Raw genomic sequence first — 20,923 nt, 5'->3', positions numbered from 1 at the left:
GCCCGGGTTGGGAAGATCCCCTGGAGAAGGGAAAGGCTACCCATTCCAGTGTTCTGGCCTGAAGAATTCCTTGGACTTAGAGCCAGTTTCTAAGTCTAAGTCCATGGGGTCACAAAGAGTCGGACACGACTGAGCAACTTTTTCACTTTCACACTTTCACTCCTTCCCAACTCATCTCCGTGAGACTGGAGCCTCCTTGAGAGCCAGGTTCTTACTTCTATCAGCGTCTCCTGTGAACAGCATGGTCCCTGAGCCCTGCCGAGGCTATTGTTTTTCTTGAGCTGAAACAAACTGAGTTTAATAATTCCTGGTGGAAGCTTTACGAGCCATGTAGAAACATGACCCCATACTCTGATCTCCTACCGCCTCTAGTGGTTTTTGCTTTTCCATTCACCTCTGCTTCCCCTTCCTTTAATCAAAGAATCGGAATGGGCCGGCAATTACACCTCCCCAGGAAGCCAGGGAGAGCTGGGGAAGGGGTCACAGAGACACCCAGCAAATCCAGACACAGGACGAGGCAGCCAAAAGACAGGACACTTCCAGGCCAAACACACCTGTCAATCCTCTTCTCTCAGTTTACAAATCAAGCCATTTTATGCTATCGAGGGTGTGGAGAAAAGAGAACCCTCCTATACTGTGGGTGGGAATGCAAATTGATGCAGCCATTGTTGAACACTTCCATGCATTGGAGAAGGAAATGGCAACCCACTCCAATGTTCTTGCCTGGAGAATCCCAGGGACAGGGGAGCCTGGTGGGCTGCCGTCTATGGGGTCACACAGAGTCAGACACAACTGAAGCGACTTAGCAGCAGCAGCAGCAGCAGCATTGTTGAAGACAATATGGAATATTCTCGAAAAATCAAAAAAAAGAACTACCGTAGGATCCAGCAATTCTGTCCCGGATATGTATCTAGAAAAAATGGAAACATTAATTCAAAAGGTACACCCCAGTGATCATAGCAATACTATTCACAATACGCAGAACAGGGATGCAATCTAAGTGTCCATCAACAGATGAATGGATAAAGGAGATGTGGTATACACATGAACAATGGAATATTAGTCATAAAAAAGAACAAAATACTGCCATTTGCAGCAACATGGATGGACCTAGAGATTATCATACTAAGTGAAGGAAGTCAGACAAAGACAAATATCACATGATATCACTTATACATGGAATCTAAAAAATGATACAAAGGATTTTATTTACAAGACAGAAACAGACTCACAGATATAGAAAACAAACTTATGGTTACCAAAGGGGAAGGAGAGGGAGGAGAGGAATAAATTAGGAGGATGGCATTAGAAGATATACACTACTAAATATAATAGATAATCTATAAAGACCTACTGTGTAGGACCAGGTACTCTACTTAATACCCTGTAACAACTTATGTGGGGTGGCTCAGACAGTAAAGAATCTGCCTGCAAAGCAGGAGACTCAGGTTCAATCCCTGGGTCAGGAAGACCCCTTGGAGAAGCGAATGGCAACCCGCTCCAGTATTCTTGCCTGGAGAATTCCATGGACAGAGGAGTCTGGTGGCCTACAGTCCCTGGGGTCACAGAGAGTCAGACACGACTGAGCAACTAACAAAAAACAACAACAACAAAATATACTGGAACAGAATCTGAAAAGGAGTTTTATATATATATAAAGTGGATTCACTTTGCAGTACATTGGAAACTAACACAACATTGTAAATCAACTAGACTTCAATTTTAAAATTAATTAAATAGATAAAATATTTCAAAAATTGAGCCATTTTAATGTCCCATGTGACAACAACAACAAAGCAAATAATAAAATATCTTTTTTACCTATGAGATTGGTTGTAATTATTGCCATTTTAAACAGCGTTAACCTAAAACAATTGGAGAAGGAAATGGCAACCCACTCCAGTATTCTTTTTTTTTTTTTTTTAAACTTTACATAATTGTAGTTTTAAGTTTACATATTGAGGCCTAGGAATTTTTGTAATGTATCAGTAATATTGGGAAAGCTTTATCAAATTATCTAAACCAGGGATTAGAGAAGGAGGGGGCAGGGGGTTGGAACAAGTCTCCCTATCACTTGTTTTTTTGATTAAGTGATGTCCAACTCTTTGTGACCCCATGGACTGTAGCCTGCCAGGCTCCTCTGTCCATGGGATTTTCCAGGCAAGAATACTGGAGTGGGTTGCCATTTCCTTCTCCACCACTCCAGTATTCTTGACTGGAGAATCCCATGAACAGAGGAGCTTGGTGGGCTACAGTCCATGGGGTCACAAAGAGTAGGACATGACTAAGTGACTAAGTAAGCAACTAACTAACCTAAAACAACTAAACAGTCAGTTATGTTTATCAGCAAAATGAGTTTATTCTGAAGTAGCAAAAAATGCGATTGGAGACACACAACTATGGGAGCCGAATGTGAGTCTGGTAAAGCCAAGGAGAGAAAACTCTTATAAAGGAGAAAGGGCAACTGGGAGGGACTGTTATAAATGAAAGGTCCATTGGAGGAAACTGAGAGCTCAAGGTATAGTGGATTTTCATTGACTGCGTCATGACAGTCTCTCATTGGCCAAGCTGTTGCCTGGCAAGGAGAAAATCTTCCTTCTGATGGCCATAGCAGAGTAGTGTCCTTTCCTGCTGGAGATGATAGGTAGTCTGCTCTTGTTGGACTCTGTATTGCCATTGAATGGTAAGCGCTTGAGAGCTTCTCCTTCTGGCCTCCTGAGTCCTTTTTAGTGAGTTTTCTCCTTATTAATTTTTACAATGTTAATACTAATTATAGTATTGTTAACACTCAACATATACTGGGGCTTCCCTTGTGGCTCAGCTGGTAAAGAATCCCCGTGCAATGCAGGAGACCTGGATTCTATCCCTGGGTTGGGAAGATCCCCTGGAGAAGAAAAAGGCTAACCACTCCAGTGTTCTGGCCTGGAGAATTCCATGGACTGTATAGTCCACACGGTCATGAAGAGTCAGACATGACTGAGTGACTTTCACTTCACTTCAACATATACTGAGATTGAGCTTTTTAATTCACCTATAACACTGACAAAGATTGAAGAAGATGAGTAACACTCTATGTACTGGAATGTTTTTTTTTTTAAAAAGAAAAACTAGTAAAACCAAGTGGTGGCAAGACTGTAGAACAACCAGAACTGTCATACATCACTGGTGGAAATGCAAAATGGCACACCCACTCTGGAAAACATTTGACAGGGTTTTTTTTTTTCAGGTTAAACATAAACTTATATGATTTAGTTTAACGAGTCACTCTTAGGAAGGACTGATGTTGAAGCTGAAACTCTTCGCCACCTGATGCAAAGAGCTGACTCATTTGAAAAAACCCTGATGCTGGGAAAGATTGAGGGCAGGAGGAGAAGGGGACAACAGAGGATGACATGGTTGGATGGCATCACCGACTCAATGGATATGAGTTTGGTTAGACTCCGGGAGTTGGTGACGGACAGGGAGGCCTGGCGTGCTACAGTTCATGGGGTCGCAAAGAGTTGGACACGACTAAGCAACTGATCTGATCTGATCTGAAGGTCACCACACTCTCAGGTTGGAGCTCCTGCTCCAGCACATGGTACTGTATATAAATTTTAAAATAACAGTTCAGTTCAGTTCAGTCGCTCAGTCGTGTCTGACTCTGCGAACCCATGAATCACAGCATGCCAGGCCTCCCTGTCCATCACCAACTCCCGGAGTTCACTCACACTCATGTCCATCGAGACGGTGATGCCATCCACCCATCTCATCCTCTTCATCCCCTTCTTCTCCTGCCCCCAATCCGTCCCAGCATCAGGGTCTTTTCCAATGAGTCAACTCTTCGCATGAGGTGGCCAAAGTATTGGAATTTCAGTTTCAGCATCAGTCCTTCCAATGAACACCCAGGACTCATCTCCTTTAGGATGGACTGGTTGGCGGCCGAGACGAGCTACTGCACGCCCGAGGTCAGGGGAGGCGGCTGAAAAGAGCAACCCCATGTCCAAGGAGCAGCAGCTGCGCCAGGAGAGCCCAGAGGAGCTACTCCACATCCAAGGTCAGGAGGGGCGGCTGTGAGGAGATACCCCTCGTCCAAGGTAAGGAGCAGTGGCTGCGCTTTGCTGGAGCAGCCGTGAAGAGATACCCTACATCTAAGGTAAGAGAAACCCAAGTAAGACGGTAGGTGTTGCGAGAGGGCATCAGAGGGCAGACACCCTGAAACCATAATCACAGAAAATAACAGTAGTAAGAGAGATTAAATAAACAGCCAAAGATGGGTGGGTTTGGAGAAATGGCTGATTCTAGGCTGGAGGCAAGGAAAGATCAAAGTGAACCCGAAGCACTTCGTGCCACAAAGTAAGGACATGCCTGGGGATGGGGGTCCGGCCAGGAAGGGTGGTCATTTGCCAAATCTGGGATGATCCGGTTATCAAAACAGGTAACTGCAGAAACACATTGAATCCGAAAAGAACTCGTGAGTCCCTACTGATACTGAAAAAGAGAGGGGGTGGGAGGAAAAGCTTTTCTTTACAGAACAGTGACCACTTAAAAACAGAAAGTAGAAGAAAGAATAGAAAATGAGACATCAGTGTACAGCCAGCAAACATTAATTGGTTCCGATGAGGATCATTAATGGATCCTGAAACTGCTGGGCAAGAGAATTCTGAGAAACAGATTGTGGTACATCGCTCAGTTGTGTCCAACTCTTTGCGATACCAGAGACTGTAGCCCGCCAGGCTCCTCTGTCCATGGAATTCTCCAGGCAAGAATACTGGAGTGGGTTGCCATGCCCTTCTCCAGGGGACCTTCCTGACCCAGGGATCCAACCCCAGTCTCCTGCATTGCAGGCGGATTCTCTACCATCTACGTCACCAGGGAAGCCTGAGAAACAGAATATTCAATCTCAAAGTGTCACTCAGTTGGTCATTTATTAATTACAAAGGATGATGGGCATTTTCCCAATGAAATTGGAAGGAAGAGAAGGAGGCAGTGGTTTAGAGGACAATAGGATTGGAATTTTTATCCAAAGACTGACTTTTTCCACTTTAGAAATGGGCAATAGAGCTAGGGTCTGTTCTGTGGAGTCTTGGGTTGCCATCAGGGTAGCAGGACAGACAGGCTGGTCCCTACTGGTAAACCCTTCCTCAACCACATGATCAAAAGGTCCACATCAACAATAACGGGACCAACATGCTTCATGTTCCCCCAGCACGGTGCTCCAAGAAAGAAGCCATGTCATCTTGGTAAGATGCCTACCAAAAATAGTTATGCTAAAACTAATCTGGAAGAAGCCATCAGATAAATCCAGATTGAGGAACATCCTATAAAACTCTTCAAAATGTCAATGCTGTGAAAGACCATAAAAAAGACCAAAGAAGTGTTCTAGATGAAAGCAGATAAAAGGAAACAACATCTGTCATCTTTAATTCCACTGTGGGTCAAAACAAAAATCTATTAAGTATTCAATCATTTGATGTGGACTTTACATTAGAAGACTGTACATTTTCCCAAGTGTGATACTCATAGATTGCTTATGTAAGAACACTTCCTCATTCTTAAGAGAGACCCACTGAAGTATTTCAGGGCCAAGCGTCACAACTCTAAAAAGAGCTTGATGAAAACAAATATGCGTCAAAATGTTAACAGTTGGGGGGTTTGTTATAGGTGGAGAATTTACAAGAGCTCAGTATACTTATTACTGCAATTTTTCAAAGACTCTTTTTCCAAAATAAAAAGCAGTGGGAAAAGAAAAATGTTTTTAAAGGCTGAGGAAGACCTAGTATTGACCAAAACATGGCCAACCCAATATTTTGAAAAGATAAACAAATCAGAACTCCCTGGACTTTGCCTGACTTCATCTGAAGGTCCGACTGAACATCCTGCCAGGCAAGGACAAGCCAGCTCTCACCACCTCTGCCCATTAACTCTGACATCGATGACCTTAGACACAGCTTACGCGCTCCTTTTCTGGCTCCCCGCCAGGCACTCAAGAGGCATTTGGTAAATGTGCCTTGGTTCTTTACTGTCACTGTGAGATTGGGTCCCACTCCCCACCTTTGTCCTCATTGTCACACACAAGGCACCGTGCGCCTATTCAGGGAATGACAGTGGACACACAGAAGGTTCACTGAAACCTACCAGCCACTGTCTGGAAGTTTTATAAAGACGCCCCACCTGTCCTGCAGGTGTCCTGCAGAAACCCAGCTTGCAAGCCTCCCTTTACAACCCATGGACAGAATCAAGGTGCCGAGTATCCCACTGACCACCAGATGGCAGGCTTTCCCCACGTCAGGCCCCACGAAAGGCGGCAACCCAGTCTGGTGGTGTCTGAATCCAGCGTCTGTGTTGCCTGAAGCATCAGGAAAGAGATCCTTTACTAAAGAGACCTTCACGAAAGAGGAGAACAGTGGGATTAAATATTCGGAAACAGAAGAACTCGAAGAAGAAAATACAATTTCCCAACACCACGTGCTCACCCAGCCTTCTCTGCAACAAAAGTTTCAACAGTTTTGTGCCCATTTGCAGTCTGGAGTCGAATTAGAATTGCCAAGCGTCCGGGGGAGCTCTGAATCCACATTCCTTGATCCCTTTGTGCCACTCAAAGCCAGATATTGATGTCTGAAAACAAGATACATAAGCTTCATTATTTAAGTGCCTTTTCCCTAAACAAGAACGCTTTAATACTTAACAAGGTAGGGAAACTACATAATTTTAAATCTATGCGAACAGAAATAAGAAATTATTTGTAGCGGTCTCCACTTTTACACCCACCAACAAAGAAAGACATTCACAATTTTTTGCCTTCCCAGGGCCCCAAAATACAACACAGGCCTGTTCTCCTGCTCCAGGCAGAAGCTGCAGCTGAAGCTGTTCTTTATCAGCTTTTCTTTCTCAATATTTACCAACCAATAAATCTTTTTTCCCCTAAGACAACTGACATTCGAATCCTGTTCATGTGGAGCCTTGTTATCCAAATAATATTAAATAAACTGCTTCATTATCCACTGAAAAAGTATTAAGATGCCTTTTTCCCCTCCTGCAGGTCAATATTGAAGAAGAGAAAGGGGTATTTCCATCCCCTGGGGAGGACAGCTCCCTGCCCTTCAGGGGCTCATTTCAGTCCAAGGGCCTCATCCTCACCCTCCTCTCTGTCACCTGGGCGTGTGTGCTCATTGGGGAAGCCTGTCTGTTTTCACCCAAAGGTCTTCCCACGGTGGTGGCTCTATCAGCAAGGACCAGCCTGTCTGTCCTGCTACCTGGACGGCAACCCAGGGCTCCATAGAACAGACCCCAGCTCTATTGCCCATTTCTAAAGTGGAAGAAGTCAGTCTTTGGATAAGATCCAATCTCATTGTCCTCTAACCACTGCCTCCTTCTCTTCCTTCCACCAGTTGAGGTGTCAGGAGCGAAGGCCCTGGGCTCCACCTCTGCCACCTGCCTGGTGGGACCAGCCCAGGGCCGGCCTCAGCATCTCCATCTGTAGACTCCATCCCACTCGCTGCTCCTTCTGACTGCCCATCATTCTACTTATCAAGGATCAGAAACGCAGGAAGGGGCTTTGGGCCACTGGAGCTCCAACCATTGGAGACCACAAACACTGAGTTGATCTTTTTTTTTCACTTTTGAAAAAAATCTATTTTTAATTTATTTTTGATTGAACTATGGTTGATTTACAATACTGTGTTAGTTTCAGGTACACATACAGCCCAGTGATTCCATTTTTTGCAAATTATATTCCATTATAGGTTATTACAGGATATCGGGTGTAATTCCCTGTCCTGTGCAGTAAATCCTTATTGCTTCTCTGTTTTATGCATAGTGGTCTGTAGATGTTAATCCCATACCCCTGATTTGTCCCTCCCCTCTCCTCGCTTCCCTTTGGTAACCACAACTTTGTTTTCTATGCCTGAGAGTCTATGCCTGTTTCTATTTTGCATGTACATTTATCTGTATTATTTTTCAGATTCCACAGATAAGTGATATTATATAGTATTCGTCTTTCTCTGACTTATCTCTATCTGATTTATTTCACTAAGCATAATATTTTCTAGGTCCATCCATGCAAATGGCAGTATTTCATTCTTTCCTATAGCTGAGTAACATTGCATTGTATATATGCACCACACCTTCTTAACCCAATCATCTGTGGGTGGGCACTTGGGTTGGCAAAATTTTAATGAAAACTAAGCAACTCAACCCTGGAGACTCTTCTAGAAAAAATAATCCTTACTGTTAATAGTAACAAGTAATATTTACATAGATATTTTATTGTACCAAGCTTCATTCCAAAGTTTCATCACACTAATTTAACCCTCACAACACTCTCATTTTATTATGACTGTTTATACTCAAAGAGGCTAACATGGAGAGGTTAAATACAGTCCCCGGGATCACTTGGCTGGGGACTGAAAGATCTGAAGCCAGGGGGCCTGGCTCTGAAACCACTCTCTTAACCCCTCCGCTCCACGGCTGCGACAAGTCTAGGCAAACTCTGAGGGCTGTCATATCCTAAAGCCAGGGCTCCAAAACCAACCAAGCCCATGTGTCACATCTATTGAGCCTGTGCTCTAGAGCCCAGGAGCCACAACCACCGAGGCCCACATGCCCTAGAGCCTGTGCTCTGCAAAAAGAGAAGCACAAGCAATGAGAACCTGGTGCACCGCATCAGCCCCCAATCAGCACAACTAGAAAAAAGCCCATGTAGCAGTGAAGACCCAGGACAGCCAAAAATAAAATAAAATTATAAAGGAAAAAACAGCACCACTAAAATGGTGGGCTGGTAGACACATGTCATTATAATTTGTCCAAACCCACTGAATGTAAAACACCAAGAGACAGCCCGAACATAAAGTGACCTTGAGTGATGACATGTCATTTAAAACGCATCAATTGTAGTACTGTTGGTGGTGAGGAAGGGGCTACCTGTGTGGGGCAGGGAAATCTTTGTGTCTTCTGCCCCATGTTGCTGTGAACCTAAAATCACTCTAAAAATAGTCTCAATAAAAATAAGTAAACCGATGATAGTTTAAAGAAACAACAACAAACAAGCTTAATGGCTTAAGCCAGCAGTGCCGTTTGTTTGATCATGGATGTGTGGTCTGGGTGGGACTCTCTTCACTCCTGCCATGCAAGCCACAGGCATTTCTGGAGTCAGAGCTGCGGTCTGTGGTTCGGAAGCCAAATCCAGCTAAATAACGCATACTCTGCTCTCTCTGAGTAAACCAAGAGCTTCCGCCTCCATGCAGCCTTCTCCGATTCCCCTTTCTGGCAGGATGACCATCCAATGACTCTCTCCCAGAGCCTGTTCACTCATTACGTCTCATAGCCAGCGGCTTGTTGGATTGCCCAAATCCACTGAACACCCCTTGAGGCCTGGGACCTTGCTGGCTGCTCTGCCGTCTCCCCAGCTGTGCCAGCCCAGGGACAAGCACACCCAAGCTGTGATTGTTGACCGAGAGTGAAAGAAAAGAGTGGAGGAAAACCCAGGGATGCACCCCTATTGCTTTGCACTCTCTTTATGAGATGTTGACATTTTGTTTATATTTCACTGGGAATCCCATTCACAAACACCCATTGATGTGTGTCCTCCCCGTGTGATGAGCGGGTATTTGTGTGTGTGTGTCTGTGTGTGAATGTGCATGTTTGCGTGTAAACGTGTTTGTGTGACTGTGTGGACCCGGACGTGTCTGAGTGCACATCTGTGTCTGTCAGTCTGGGTACACTTGTGTGTGAGTGCCTGTGCACTTGTGTTTGTGTGTCTATGAGTACCTGTATATGGGGGCATGAATGTGTATACGCACACTTGTGTGTGCGTGTGCAAGAGGTGCACACAGGCCCCCATCCAAACCAGCCGCTGCAGAGCAATGTATTGGGTCCCCATGCTCCCACCCTCATTGGCGATTCCACCGGCATCCTCTGGCCACCATCCTGACTTCCTCTGGAGGATGAGGAGCTGAGCAGAGGTCAAGTGACTGGCCCCAGACCCCACAGCAAGCCAGGGCGGCTCTCACTCCCCCTGCAAGGCCAGGCCCCTCTCCGCAGCATGCTGGCACCCGGCCCAGGCCGGGCTGCAGCTCTGAGGGCTCCTTTGTGGGGCTGAGTGGCTGCGTGCCATGCCCCGGGGTCCCACAGGTGACGGGTCTATGCAGAGATGCTGAGGGGCCCCGAGGGGACAGGAAAGGGGGCTCCCTCATTCTGGGTGGCTCCAGTGGGGGAAGGAAGAAGAGGAAAGCAAAGCCAAGGGGGGATAATGAAGACCGAGCAGGACGCACACGGAGAGCGGAAGGGGCCGGTCAGCAGAGGCGGAAACCCGTGCTGCACACACAGACAGCAGGAAGCGCAGGGCTGGGGACCACGTGGGCTCAGGAAACTTTTTTGTTTCTGGCTCTAATTGGTGACCCCACTCAGAGCGGCTGGAAACGGGCACAGATCAAGAGACTCGAGTGCTGGGTGGAAACCAGGGCGGGCTGAGAGGCGAGGACGACAGCCAAGACTGGTTTTTCAGTCCTGGCACCAGCGTCTTTGACAGCTTCTCCTCCGGGCAGAGAGGGAGGGCTCCCAGCGGGGCTCCCCATGGAAAATCCACCTGCACAGAGGTGCCCCCCACCCCCCGGGCTGTGACCCATCACCCCAGTGTGTCAGCCGGATGCACTGCACCAGACTGCTGGAACAGCCCTGGAAATAGAGCTATGTGGAAAAAATGGCATTCACCAGAGCTTTTCTCATCAAAACAACCAAAAGGAATGCTTCTTAATAAGCTAGCTGGGGTAGCAAGTAAGACCTCCCAAGGGTCGGGTTTAAGTAGCAAAGGGGCAGAGAACTTCCTTTCAGAGCGGAGGTTGCCAGTCAAGAACAGGCTTTGGTCTTGCTTGTCAGGATGTGCTGGTTCAGGACAGAGCACGATTACCTGGGACAACTGAAAGCCCAAGACGGCCACCAGCAGGTGCCCCTCACACCTTCCCCCACGCCTCTTCCCTGATCATCACATATTTAAAGCACATCTGTCTAAAGAAGCACAAATTATTTTTCAGAAAAGTAAGCCAAAGTACACCTTTCAAAAATGAGCAAATTATAGATAGAAACGGGGCATCATGTGTCTCCTTCCTCACTTAAGACTCCTTTAAGATAATAGGGAAAGAATAAAGGATGACATTCTCTTAAGAGCAAATGTTAATGGCCAGGAAACCAACAATCAAAGGATGAAGACTTCTGGGACTTCCCTGGTGGTCCAGTGGTTAAGACTCCGCATCCAGTGCAGAAGGCACGGGTTCAATCCCTAGTCAAGGAACTAAGATCCTACATGCCATGCAGCAAAAGAAGATTTCCAAAACCGAATCTTCAGGACTGAGTGGGTGGAAGCAGGTTGAAAAGTCAGCCTGTGCAGGGAAACTATAGCTCAAAATGCACCAGGTGAGACAGAGTCAAAGAAGCTGAGCTGCTGCAAGACCCCCAAAGGACCATGAGGCTCAAAGGTGGGCACAAGAGAAAAACGGGACTCCTTAAAGGGAGGAGTTCAAATCAATCCCCTCAACCACAAAACGGTTTGCTCCCTGCCACCACACCCCACTCTGAACACAAAGAGGGCAGGCCATGCAGCCAATACTCTGGCTTCTGGGGAGAGGGAAAGATAGCACTCAAAGTATTTCCTTCTAAATGGAGCAAACTTTCAGCCATCAGGAGTCACGACTCCTAGATTGGGTACTGGCACCATATCCACACCCTCTCTGTCCTGGCCTCTGAGGGTGCCCAGCCCTAAAGCTCCATCCCCACCACTTCCCCCTAAAGTGAAGCCTCTGACCCAGTCAGTTCTGCTCCCCTCAAAAGCTCCCCATCCAATTGACACTATTAACAGCTGCAAAGGGCACACCAAGTACCTAGAAAAATCAGTGCCTTTCCTCCTCCTTCAAAATCCACAATGACAAAGGATCACTAGATACATGGAGAATACACACTACGAGCTACGGAAACAGAAACACCAAAACAAGTGGGAAGAGATGACCCCAGAGAAAATGGACATAATTCAGGAAACTAAAGAAGACTTTAGAAAGGCATTCAAATTTGCATCCTCAGAGTGATTTTGAGATTATAGCCCATCCACAAAACAGAAATAGAATGCTTTAAAAGTAGAAGAAATAAAAGACTTCTTGGAAACTAAAAAATGTGTTTTCTGGTTTTAAATGGTAAATGAATAGAGAGATAATGCCAAGGTCATTCGCAAGAGAACAGAGCAAATATGCAACAGCCAAAAACATAGAGATGGTAGAGATGGTACCGTGCATAGAGAATCGATCCAGGAAATGGTCTCAAAAACAGTTTTAGAAAAAATTATCAAAGTCATGCAATAAGAGAAGAAAAGTTACCAAAGGATTTAATCCAAGTCTTCACATTAAAATGGCTCACTGAGTCCCAGCAAAATGAATGAAAAATAATTCAGAACTGTATGGATTCTTGGGATGTGTCAGAACATTTGCTGAATTATTTATTGAATGAAAGAATGAATTGAATGGGAATCCCATCAGAGTGGGCATACCAGGTATTTCAACTGCAAAGTCCCCTCTACGAAATGAAACCAGTCACGTCTTCTGATGTACCCCGTTTTGCCGTGGTCATTCTGCTGTTGGTTAATAACCACAAATCCGTAATGAATGCCTCTGTTGTAAAAAGACAACTACAAAAGTCTCTTTTTAAAAAACAGAAGAAATAGAATTTAAATTTCAAGACATGTTTAAAATCGGATCAGTCCAGAAGGCCCAATAACCAATAATCAGAATTCCAGAACAAAAAGACAGAAAGGAGAATATCATTTAAAAATAAATGACTCAGTAAAGTTACTGAGAACTGAAAGCAGTCATCAAATGCATATCAAAATATGTGAGAACAGGGATTTTCCTGGCTGTCCAGTGGTTAGGATTTCACCTTCCAATGCAGGGGGTGCAGGTCCGATCCCTGGTGAGGAGCTAAGATTCCCACGTGCCTTGCAGCTGAAAAACCAAAACCTAAAACAGAAACAATATTGTAACAAATTCAATAAAGACTTAAAAAATCATCTACATAAAAAAATCTTAAATATATGAGGATAGAGCCACACCAAGGCCTATTACTCAGCAATTTGAGTATTGGTAATAAACAAAGACCCTGACTTTCCCACAAAGAAAATAAAATTTCATATATAAAAGACTAAGAATCAAAATATCTTTGGACTTCCCAATGGCAATACCAAAGCTAGAGAAATATTGTTTCCAAACAATTTTCTGTACTCAGCCAAACTATCAACAAGTGTAAAGGTAGAATGAAGCCGTTCTCACACTTCGAAGCCTTAGAAACATTTATCTTTTTTGACAACATTTATTCAGAAGGCAATCTGAGAGACGCTTCAGTAAAATGGGGAGAAGTGAATCAAGAAAGAATGAGAAGCAGAGTCCAGAAAACATGGGCTCCATCCCAGAAGAAAAGTAGAGAGACTCAGAGGATGGGTAAAGGAACGCCCAGTACGACCGCTGTCAGCCGGCCTGAGGTGAGGCCACTCCATCTCGGAACAAGAAGATGCGGACGTCCTGGAGCAATGTCATCAAGATGGTAAACAGATGGGTTTCTGAACTGTTTGAATATCTTGAGAAGACACAGGCTTCTGGCAAACTTTTTTAAATGAATTAGTGATTAGTAAAATTTTTTTAGAACAACCAGCAAAGGGGGACTTCCCTGGCAGTCCAGTGGCTGAGACTCCAAGCTCTCAATGCAGGGGGCCTGGGTTCAATCCCTGGTAAGGGAACTAGATCTCACATGCTGTAACTAAGATTCACAAGCTGCGAGTAAAGCTCTCACATGCCTCAAGGAAGATAAACGATCCCATGTGCTGAAACTAAGACCTGGCACAGCCAAATAAATAAATAAATAAAAATAAATATAATATTAAATTTAAAATAACAAGCAAATTTCGAAAAGAAGAGAGGGAGAGACTATCACCCACTCTGGAAGGAAACTCTGTACATGAAGTGAGGAATATCTGGGTGCTATACTGTGTAACTTGTGATATACTTATCACAAGTTATATACAAGTGATAACTCACCTGTTATTAGACCACAGTGGATAGGGAAGGGGGATAGGAGGCATGTGTACAAGGATTCTAAATCTTCATCTCTCATACCAGGAAGCCAAGAGAGAATATCTCAAGCTGAACAGTAAGAAATAGAAGTAAAAACATTTAGTTTGAAATATATGAATAAAGACCAAATAGCTGAGGAGTTCAGTTGTTGCCTCCTAGCAATGATAAGGTGAGGGGAGTGATGGGTTCAAATACTACTGTCTTATTATCAGCTTTATGGAACTAAATGATTTTTTAAAAATACACCTGTGTACTTTTGTATTTGTATACAATGTGTATTTAAAGGAACTGTTAGGTTAGCCAAAAGTTTGGGATTTTCCATAAGATATTATGGGAAAATGCAAACAAACTTTTTGGCCAATCCAATATTTATATGTGTAAAATGAAAATTAAGTTTTAAAAAATTAAAGGAATACAAAAATATATGAAATGAATGAGGAAGGTTTTCTGAAACTCTCTTTCTGCCAGAGATAACCACTGCCTAACTCATATATTTATATATATATTCCAGCATCTTCCTTTCTGGACACAATTAACCCAAAGCAGCACCACATTAAACCATAGAGTGACAGCTCACTCTTCCCAAAGAATAATGTCTCTGGGCTGTCCCTCTCTGGGCTGTCTCTCTCTGTCGATACGTGTGGACAATCTCAAACACGTTATTACAAGGATAATATTAATGACTGCAGAGCAGAGCTGTTTTGAAGATTAAATGCTTATGAGACGCTGAATGTGGAATCACTATGTAAATTATAAAGCGGGCTAAGTAGTGTTGGTTATAGCTATAATTATAGTTAAAAATATAGAAAATTTGATCCGCAGCCAAAGTGCTTGATTAAGTGGTGTACTCCATGATCAACAGATAGCTCTCATTCATCACACCCAGAGATCACAGAAATCGCGGCAGAAGCTGCCGGCTTCTCAGGAGCACACCTGAATCAGATCTCTCTGTGCATTATTTAAAACAAGGAGAAACAGCCCAGCAGATGTTCTGGATAATGGCTCTTTGTCAGAGATATCACCTCCTTTGTCTGGGAACATGTATTCATGTTTATAGAAGTCCCTCTTGGGTTCCACATCCTGCACCATGATGGAAATGATGCCTTAAAACGCTGCTGAGGCACATTTTTTTCCACTGAGAATTGAGTGTGACCAAAACACAGCTTTGAGCTGACAGGCCAGCTTGGTCACTTGGCTGTAGTGTCTAGCAGGGCGTGACCCAACTCTGCTCCTTCCTAGCTGTTACTCAGTCTCTAGAAACCCGTTTCCTAATCCCTAAAATGGTACTAACGAGACTTTCCTCCCATAGTTGTTATGCAGGTAAGATATATAATGCATAATGTGCCCAGCATATCGGAGATATTTACTGACATGAATTTGCTACCGCTTTGTGCATATTTATGTGGAAGCAATACTAAGAGACAACTTCATTTGCTTTACTTTTCATGCATTCTTAATCTAAGATAACGCAATGAAAAGAGCTCATATGATCTAAAGCAATGAAAAGAGTTAGTCCCTAGACCCTCCAAACGGAACTGGAATCCATCTGATGTTAATTTCCCATGTGTTTGCCTGGTAAGCAGGATACACAGCCAGAAGATAGTACACTTTGATATCCAACCTTGGTTTGAGTCCAGGCTCTGCAAACTTAGAAATAAGAGGCCTTGGGCAAGTTACTTAATGCTTTCAAGTTCAGTTTCCTCATCCGTAAAATGAGGGTAATAATATACACCTCAGAGCATTATTTGAAAGACACCATGAAAGCATACTTTTAAAAGGACCTAGCTCAGTGCTTGCTTCATTTTATGTGATCCATAAAACTAAGATATTTTATCATAAGACCCACATTATCCTAAAACCTCTCTCTAACAAGATGTGGAAGCAAACTCACAGATACAAGCTTTAAAGAGCTGACATGTTTTATATTCAAAGAATAACACAGGTTTCATGTGTCAGTATTAAGATCCTGATGTGTTGTATTCCACCCACACAGAAGACTATATGTAACTTTCTTTTAAGCTTTTATAGGTCTAAAATCAAAAGACTTCTGACAGCAAAGTGTTTTTATGCTAACTAACTCAAAACAAAAGAAGCAAGAAAAAATAAAAGGAAGAGAAGTTCACAAACCTTAGAATCTAGACTTGCCTCTGCTCTGAGTCACTGAATGACCTTGGACAAGGTCAAAGTATTGCTTCTTGGCTTGTAAAATAAAAGTGTCCCTCCATCCCTGATACTATTCAGCATTTTCCTGGAGATCCTAGCCAGTGCAGTAAGATGAGGAAAAGAAGTTAAAGATGCAAGCATGCTAAAAGAGGTCAGCACTGTGGTTATTTGTAGACAATATGATTATCTTCATAGAATATTCTAGAAGATGTTCAAACAGTCTATGAGATTTAAAACAATTGAACAAGATTCCCAGATGCATGTTGGACACACACACTCAAAAAATAAATGCTCCGTTCAACCAACAACAACGAGTTAGAGATTAGAATTGGAAAAGACAGAATTTTTGTAATAACAGCAAAGACACTACAGAGAGCCTAGGAATAAATCTAATCAAAGACGTGCACACCTTCATGAAGAAAATTAGAAAATGTTATTAAAAGACATGAAATGAGATTGAGAAAATGTAGAGAGATGAAACACATTTGTGTTTGAGAAGACTTGATACCATGAGAATGATTCTTTCCAAAAGAGATCTATAACCTTAATTGAACTTCAACTAATACCCAAAATAACCAGAGGTGATTTTGCCCCCAAGTGGACATTGGACAACCAACCATGGGTAGAAAATGCACTCTGAGGGCTGACTGTGCTCCACAGTTTTATAGAGGACTCGAGAATCTGAGGATTTTGGTATCTGCAAGGGTCCTAAGACCAATTTGCCACGGATACAGAGGAAGGAAGGAAGTCAAATTGAGGTTTAAAATATGCATACACACATCTTCTTAGATATCTTAGCATTCTTTCCATTCTGACGTGAAGCTGCAGAGACTCCAATGGGCCCCAAAGGTCAAGCTACAGCTTTGCAGAATAGGATCCCACAAAACCATCGCTTGTACTGTACTTATTCAGGTGTTCGGTGTTCCTATCTTTTATGTATAATATAGCTATAGTACTATATTCCACAAGCCTAAGTAATTTTCAGTCTGTTTATGTGGTAATTGCTTTTCAGTTTTTTGGTAGAGCATACTGTGAATTCCATCAAACAATATGGCAGAAGGAAAAGACGTTTAATATTAGAAATCTTGGTAACTTAGGCTAAGTTCTAATACATGGTTTGTGTAAATCCATGAGCTGTGACAATCCAGGTGGCCTTCCTTTGGTATCAAAGGAGAAAGTAGCTGACCTCCCAAAAGGCCCTTCCCCTCTCTGTCACCTGCATGCCCATTAGTAAGTGAGATGTAACACACACCAAGGAAGAAAAGAAAAAAATAACCCGTATTTCCACAGCTTCCCTGGGATAGAATGTTAAATCAGCAATATTACTCAGCCGTAAAAAAAGAAGAAATAATGCCATTTGCAGTGGCATGGTTGGACCTAGAGACTGTCGTACTGAGTGAAGTCAGACAAAGACAAACGCATGATATTGCTTATATTTTCAATCCAAAAAATGATACAAACAAACTTACTTACAAGACAGAAATAAAATCACAGATGTAGAAAACAAATTTATAGTTATCAGGGGGAAAGGCGGAGGAATAAGTTAGGATATTGGGAGCGACATATACACACTAGTATACATACAGTAGATAACTAATAAGGACCTGCTGTATGACACAGGGAACTCTCTTCAATACTCTGTAATGACCTGTATGGGAAAAGAATCTAAAGAAGAATGGATATATGAATATGTATAAATGGTTTACTTTGTGATACACCAGAAAGAAAGATCTGCATTCTCCAGGAACAAGTAAGGAAGGTGGTGGGGACCGTGACCCAGGCCAGACAGGGTTATCATTTCACATCCTGAATCATATATTCTACATAATCCACCTTGGGTTTTTTTCCTTCATTTAAAAATATTTTAAGGACTTTCCCATCAGCCTGGTGTTTAAGACTCTCAGCTTCCAATGCAGAGTTGGGGAGAAGGTGAGCATTCAACTAGGGTCAGGGAGCTAAGATCCCATGTGCTATGACAAAATAAGAGAAAAAAAGGGTTCCCCTGGTGGCTCAGTTCAGTTCAGTCGCTCAGTCATGTCCGACTCTTTGCAACCCCATGGACTGCAGCACGCCAGGCCTCCCTGTCCATCAGCAACTCCCAGAGCTTACTCAAACTCATGTCCATTGAGTCAGTGATACCATCCAACCATCTCATCTTCTATAGTCCCCTTCTCCTCCCTCCTTCAATCTTTCCCAGCATCAGGGCCTTTTCACATGAGTCAGTTCTTCGCATCAGGTGGCCAAAGTACTGGAGTTTCAGCTTCAGCATCAGTCCTTCTAGTGAATATTCAGGACTGATCTCCTTTAGGATGGACTGGGTGGATCTCCTTGCAGTCCAAGGGACTCCCAGGAGTCTTCTCCAGCACCACCTGGTGGCGCAGTGGTAAAGAATCTGCCAGCCAGTGCAGGAGACACAGGTTCAATCCTTGGTCCAGGAGGATCCCATATGCCATGGAGCAACTAAGCCAGTGCACCACAACTATTGAGCCTATACTCGAGAGCCTGGGAGCTGAAACTACTGATGCCCACCAGCCCTGGCACTCACGCTCCACGACAGGAGAAGCCACCACAGTGAGAAGCCGGCGTACCACAGCTAGAGAGGAGCCCCAGCTCTCCGCAACTAGAGGAAAGCCCAGCACAGCCAAAAATACATACAATTATTTTTTAAAAAGAAAGAAATATTGTCCACAAATTTTTATTTTGCCTTTTTAAATCTCCTTTCTGTGAAAAGAATCCAGCTGAAGACACTTCAGGAACTCAGCATTACCAATTAGGTTACCATTATGGGTGGCAGTGGGGACCCACGAGAGGGGATCGTGGAATGCGGCTATGTGCACACGAACGTTTCAGTCTGCACACATTGCACATGCAGTCTCTTTGTAGCTCAGTGAGATGTCCTGACTTGGTTTTTCTATTACTATTATCTCAGTAGATCAAAACAGACAGATGCCTTTACTGGTTTCCCTCTAACGATAATAAAAAGAAGCAGTTTATAAAATCAGATTATAAAAAAAAAATTGCCTAATGATAATAATTTATAAGCTCATTGTGGAATAATGATGTATTCAAGAGTCGTCGTAGTATGATGAGAGAAAGGTAATATGAAAGATTTTCTCTATGAAGAATGACTCCAGATGAATTGCATTGAGATACAATTCCCTGATAAGACACAATAAGAACCTCTAGAACACTCAATAATAGACGACTCAGGGTGAATTGTGGATTGCAATAAAAGCCCATAAATTAAAAAGTTTCCATATGATTTCTGATAAAAGACACACCAAGGTGAAATAGCGAATCACTGAAACTGATAGCCTGCCTGTGGCCTGGTGGGTCATGCAGGGGAAATTTCTAGGAAACTCTATAAAATATAATTTCTTGTGCCTAGAAATTTTTAAAGCCAAGGTTTCAACTGAACCTACTAGAAAATTTTTAAACAGAACAAGCAAGGTTTCCATGGAATTCAAACTGTAACCGTTTGCACGTCAAGCCCCAGGGGAAGCATGGCAGATGCTGTCTGCCATGTAAATAACTTTGGTGGGAGAGGCTGCTGCCAGGGATGAAACCCATGCCCCCTGCAGTGAAAGCCCAGAGTCTTAAATGTTGGACCACCAGGGAAGCCCTCTTTTTTTCAGTAACTTTAAATGAAATATAAGCTCTAAAATTGATGTACACCTGAAACTAATATAATGTTTAGTCACTAAGTAGTGTCCAACTCTTTTGCAATCCTGTGGACTATATAGCTGGCCAGTCTCCTCTGTTCATGTGATTTTCCAGGCAAGAATACTGAAGGGGGTTGCCATGCCCTCCTCACTGGACTTATTGGAAGTGGATGCGTTTCACAAGCTCATGCTTTTTATAGATGAAAGAACCAGGACACCAAGGAGAGGACCAGGGTTCAGGGAAGCTGAGCAAGGTCTGGCCTGTACCACATGAGGGAAGCTGAGCAAGGCTGTACTCCAGTGGTGAAACCAAGTTTAAACCCAGGAGGGCTGTCTGGAGGTGGAGGGTTTTTGGTTGCTGCTCTACAGTTGCCTAAATGTGGCACATCTGTATTGTGCCAGAGGATGCAGCAGCCAACTGGAAGAGGTAATGCCTGCATTCCCACCTGGAAAGCTCTGCAAGGAGTATCAAGGTAAAAGAAAAAAGGTGGGGAGAGTGGAGAGGCAGGAAGATGTAGACTATATCTATGATCAAACACAAGAGTTAAATAAATCCCAGAGTGAGACGAGGCCCTTTGCTACCTGCCTATTTGTGCCTCAAACACCTTGAAACCATATATACCCCCATGTATCTAAAATGTGTACCACCTGTAACCACCTGTAACTTCCATCATATATATAAATGTTGGGCCATTTTGAATTTTAATGGTGTTTTTATTGTCCACAAAGGATCACCCCATATAAATAAGCTTACTAGTGTCCAGCAACTCTGAACTTAACCATGTCCAGGAGCGATTTTGTCTCCATTGCACAAGACATAAACTGAGGACAAGGGGAGGGGCAAGTTAGAGGAAGGGAATTCAGAGGTACAAGTTACCAGGTATAAAATGAATAAGACAAAAGGATGAATGTACAGCACCCGGAATATAGCCAATATTTTACAATAACTTTGGGGGGGGGGCGGGTGTGGGCTGCTGCCAGGGATCAAACCCACACCCCGTGCAGTGGAAGCCCAGA

This window comes from Bos taurus, chromosome 13 (genome assembly GCF_002263795.3).
Source record: "Bos taurus isolate L1 Dominette 01449 registration number 42190680 breed Hereford chromosome 13, ARS-UCD2.0, whole genome shotgun sequence".
NCBI lineage: Eukaryota > Metazoa > Chordata > Mammalia > Artiodactyla > Bovidae > Bos > Bos taurus.
The sequence above is the reverse complement of the archived record's forward strand: the minus strand, read 5'-3'. Positions refer to the sequence as shown.